The following is a 5,514-nucleotide window of genomic DNA, read 5'->3' on the forward strand; positions in this document are numbered from 1 at the left end:
GCTCCTCCCGTCACTCTGGTTGTGTGTGCATAGTAAAAAGTGCTCTTGGCAGCTAGAGAGTGCCGCGTTGAACACTGCGCATGAAGAAATGACCATCTGCAACGTTTGGTTTCGGTTTTGGGTGCATTTTTAATTTTATTGCTTAAATCGCATTGTCTCGACGAGCTGAGCACGTTTTCTGGAATGTGCTCCTCCCGTCACTCTGGTTGGGTGTGCATAGTAAAAAGTGCTCTTGGCAGCTAGAGAGTGCCGCGTTGACCGCTGCGCATGAAGAAATGACCATCTGCAGCGTTTGGTTTAGGTTTTAGGTGCATTTTTAATTTTATTGCTTAAATCGCATTTTCTCGACGAGCTGAGCACGTTTTCTGACATGTGCTCCTCCCGTCACTCTGGTTGGGTGCGCATAGTAAAAAGTGCTCTTGGCAGCTAGACAGTGCCGCGTTGACCACTGCGCATGAAGAAATAACCACCTGCAACGTTTGGTTTAGGTTTTGGGTGCATTTTTAATTTTATTGCTGAAATCGCATTTTCTCGACGAGCTGAGCACGTTTTCTGAAATGTGCTCCTCCCGTCACTCTGGTTGGGTGCACATAGTAAAAAGTGCTCTTGGCAGCTAGAGAGTGCCGCGTTGACCACTGCGCATGAAGAAATAACCACCTGCAACGTTTGGTTTAGGTTTTGGGTGCATTTTTAATTTTATTGCTTAAATCGCATGTTCTCGTCGAGCTGAGCACGTTTTCTGAAATGCGCTCCTCCCGTCACTCTTGTTGGGTGTGCATATTAAAAAGTGCTCTTGGCAGCTAGAGAGTGCCGCGTTGACTGCTGCGCATGAAGAAATAACCACCTGCAACGTTTGGTTTAGGTTTTGGGTGCATTTTTAATTTTATTGCTTAAATCACATTTTCTCGACGAGCTGAGCACGTTTTCTGAAATGTGCTCCTCCCGTCACTCTGGTTGGGTGCGCATAGTAAAAAGTGCTCTTGGCAGCTAGAGAGTGCCGCGTTGACCACTGCACATGAAGAAATGACCATCTGCAGCGTTTGGTTTAGGTTGTAGGTGCATTTTTTATTTTATTGCTTAAATCGCATTTTCTCGACGAGCTAAGCACGTTTTCTGAAATGTGCTCCTCCCGTCACTCTGGTTGGGTCCGCATAGTAAAAAGTGCTCTTGGCAGCTAGAGAGTGCCGCGTTGACTGCTGCGCATGAAGAAATAACCACCTGCAACGTTTGGTTTAGGTTTTAGGTGCATTTTTAATTTTATTGCTTAAATCGCATTTTCTCGACGAGCTGAGCACGTTTTCTGAAATGCGCTCCTCCCGTCACTCTGGTTGGGTGCGCACAGTAAAAAGTGCTCTTGGCAGCTAGAGAGTGCCGCGTTGACCACTGCGCATTAAGAAATAACCACCTGCAACGTTTGGTTTAGGTTTTGGGTGCATTTTTAATTTTATTGCTTAAATCGCATTGTCTGGACGAGCTGAGCACGTTTTCTGAAATGTGCTCCTCCCGTCACTCTGGTTGGGTGTGCATAGTAAAAAGTGCTCTTGGCAGCTAGAGAGTGCCGCGTTGACCACTGCGCATGAAGAAATGACCATCTGCAACGTTTGGTTTAGGTTTTAGGTGCATTTTTAATTTTATTGCTTAAATCGCATTTTCTGGACGAGCTGAGCACGTTTTCTGAAATGTGCTCCTCCCGTCACTCTGGTTGGGTGCGCATAGTAAAAAGTGCTCTTGGCAGCTAGAGACTGCCGCGTTGACTGCTGCGCATGAAGAAATAACCACCTGCAACGTTTGGTTTAGGTTTTAGGTGCATTTTTAATTTTATTGCTTAAATCGCATTTTCTCGACGAGCTGAGCACGTTTTCTGAAATGTGCTCCTCCCGTCACTCTGGTTGGGTGCGCATAGTAAAAAGTGCTCTTGGCAGCGAGAGAGTGCCGCGTTGACCACTGCGCATGAAGAAATAACCACCTGCAACGTTTGGTTTAGGTTTTAGGTGCATTTTTAATGTTATTGCTTAAATTGCATTTTCTCGACGAGCTGAGCACGTTTTCTGAAATGTGCTCCTCCCGTCACTCTGGTTGGGTGCGCATAGTAAAAAGTGCTCTTGGCAGCTAGAGAGTGCCGCGTTGACTGCTGCATATGAAGAAATAACCACCTGCAACGTTTGGTTTAGGTTTTGGGTGCATTTTTAATTTTATTGCTTAAATCGCATTTTCTCGACGAGCTGAGCACGTTTTCTGAAATGTGCTCCTCCTGTCACTCTGGTTGGGTGCGCATAGTAAAAAGTGCTCTTGGCAGCTAGAGAGTGCCGCGTTGACCACTGCGCATGAAGAAATAACCACCTGCAACGTTTGGTTTAGGTTTTGGGTGCATGTTTAATTTTATTGCTTAAATCGCATTTTCTCGACGAGCTGAGCACGTTTTCTGAAATGCGCTCCTCCCGTCACTCTGGTTGGGTGTGCATAGTAAAAAGTGCTCTTGGCAGCTAGAGAGTGCCGCGTTGACCACTGCACATGAAGAAATGACCATCTGCAACGTTTGGTTTAGGTTTTGGGTGCATTTTTAATTTTATTGCTTAAATCGCATTTTCTCGACGAGCTGAGCACGTTTTCTGGAATGTGCTCCTCCCGTCACTCTGGTTGGGTGCGCATAGTAAAAAGTGCTCTTGGCAGCTAGAGAGTGCCACGTTGACCACTGCGCATGAAGAAACAACCACCTGCAACGTTTGGTTTAGGTTTTAGGTGCATTTTTAATTGTACGGCTTAAATGGCATTTTCTCGACAAGCTGAGCACATTTTCTGAAATGTGCTCCTCCCGTCACTCTGGTTGGGTGCGCATAGTAAAAAGTGCTCTTGGCAGCTAGAGAGTGCCGCGTTGACCACTGCGCATGAAGAAATAACCACCTGCAACGTTTGGTTTAGGTTTTAGGTGCATTTTTAATTTTATTGCTTAAATCGCATTTTCTCGACGAGCTGAGCACGTTTTCTGAAATGTGCTCCTCCCGTCACTCTGGTTGGGTGCGCATAGTAAAAAGTGCTCTTGGCAGCTAGAGAGTGCTCTTGGCAGCTATAGAGTGCCGCGTTGACCACTGCGCATGAAGAAATAACCACCTGCAACGTTTGGTTTAGGTTTTGGGTGCATTTTTAATTTTATTGCTTAAATCGCATTTTCTCGACGAGCTGAGCACGTTTTCTGAAATGTGCTCCTCCCGTCACTCTGGTTGGGTGTGCATTGTAAAAAGTGCTCTTGGCAGCTAGAGAGTGCCGCGTTGACCACTGCACATGAAGAAATGACCATCTGCAACGTTTGGTTTAGGTTTTGGGTGCATTTTTAATTTTATTGCTTAAATCGCATTTTCTCGTCGAGCTGAGCACGTTTTCTAAAATGCGCTCCTCCCGTCACTCTGGTTGGGTGTGCATAGTAAAAAGTGCTCTTGGCAGCTAGAGAGTGCCGTGTTGACTGCTGCGCATGAAGAAATAACCACCTGCAACTTTTGGTTTAGGTTTTAGGTGCATTTTTAATTTTATTGCTTAAATCGCATTTTCTCGACGAGCTGAGCACGTTTTCTGAAATGCGCTCCTCCCGTCACTCTGGTTGGGTGCGCATAGTAAAAAGTGCTCTTGGCAGCTAGAGAGTGCCGCGTTGACCACTGCGCATGAAGAAATAACCACCTGCAACGTTTGGTTTAGGTTTTGGGTGCATTTTTAATTTTATTGCTTAAATTGCATTTACTCGACGAGCTGAGCACGTTTTCTGAAATGTGCTCCTCCCGTCACTCTGGTTGGGTGCGCATAGTAAAAAGTGCTCTTGGCAGCTAGAGAGTGCCGCGTTGACCACTGCGCATGAAGAAATAACCACCTGCAACGTTTGGTTTAGGTTTTAGGTGCATTTTTAATTTTATTGCTTAAATCGCATTTTCTCGACGAGCTGAGCACGTTTTCTGAAATGTGCTCCTCCCGTCACTCTGGTTGGGTGTGCATAGTAAAAAGTGCTCTTGGCAGCTAGAGAGTGCCGCGTTGACCACTGCGCATTAAGAAATAACCACCTGCAACGTTTGGTTTAGGTTTTGGGTGCATTTTTAATTTTATTGCTTAAATCGCATTTTCTCGACGAGCTGAGCACGTTTTCTGAAATGTGCTCCTCCCGTCACTCTGGTTGGGTGCGCATAGTAAAAAATGCTCTTGGTAGCTAGAGAGTGCCGCGTTGACCACTGCGCATGAAGAAATGACCATCTGCAACGTTTGGTTTAGGTTTTAGGTGCATTTTTAATTTTATTGCTTAAATCGCATTTTCTGGACGAGCTGAGCACGTTTTCTGAAATGTGCTCCTCCCGTCACTCTGGTTGGGTGCGCATAGTAAAAAGTGCTCTTGGCAGCTAGAGACTGCCGCGTTGACCACTGCGCATGAAGAAATAACCACCTGCAACGTTTGGTTTAGGTTTTGGGTGCATTTTTAATTTTATTGCTTAAATCGCATTTACTCGACGAGCTGAGCACGTTTTCTGAAATGTGCTCCTCCCGTCACTCTGGTTGGGTGCGCATAGTAAAAAGTGCTCTTGGCAGCTAGAGAGTGCCGCGTTGACTGCTGCGCACGAAGAAATAACCACCTGCAACGTTTGGTTTAGGTTTTAGGTGCATTTTTAATTTTATTGCTTAAATCGCATTTTCTCGACGAGCTGAGACCGTTTTCTGAAATGTGCTCCTCCCGTCACTCTGGTTGGGTGCGCATAGTAAAAAGTGCTCTATGCAGCGAGAGAGTGCCGCGTTGACCACTGCGCATGAAGAAATAACCACCTGCAACGTTTGGTTTAGGTTTTAGGTGCATTTTTAATGTTATTGCTTAAATTGCATTTTCTCGACGAGCTGAGCACGTTTTCTGAAATGTGCTCCTCACGTCACTCTGGTTGGGTGCGCATAGTAAAAAGTGCTCTTGGCAGCTAGAGAGTGCCGCGTTGACCACTGCGCATAAAGAAATATCCACCTGCAACGTTTGGTTTAGGTTTTAGGTGCATTTTTTATTTTATTGCTTAAATCGCATTTCCTCGACGAGCTGAGCACGTTTTCTGAAATGTGCTCCTCCCGTCACTCTGGTTGGGTGCGCATAGTAAAAAGTGCTCTTGGCAGCTAGAGAGTGCCGCGTTTACCACTGCGCATGAAGAAATAACCTCCTGCAACGTTTGGTTTAGGTTTTGGGTGCATTTTTAATTTTATTGCTTAAATCGCATTTTCTGGACGAGCTGAGCACGTTTTCTGAAATGTGCTCCTCCCGTCACTCTGGTTGGGTGCGCATAGTAAAAAGTGCTCTTGGCAGCTAGAGAGTGCCGCGTTGACCACTGCGCATGAAGAAATAACCACCTGCAACGTTTGGTTTAGGTTTTGGGTGCATTTTTAATTTCATTGCTTAAATCGCATTTTCTCAACGAGCTGAGCACGTTTTCTGAAATGTGCTCCTCCCGTCACTCTGGTTGGGTGTGCATAGTAAAAAGTGCTCTTGGCAGCTAGAGATTGCCGCGTTGA

The sequence above is a fragment of the Syngnathus scovelli genome, unplaced genomic scaffold (genome assembly GCF_024217435.2).
Source record: "Syngnathus scovelli strain Florida unplaced genomic scaffold, RoL_Ssco_1.2 HiC_scaffold_25, whole genome shotgun sequence".
Taxonomy (NCBI): Eukaryota; Metazoa; Chordata; class Actinopteri; order Syngnathiformes; family Syngnathidae; genus Syngnathus; species Syngnathus scovelli.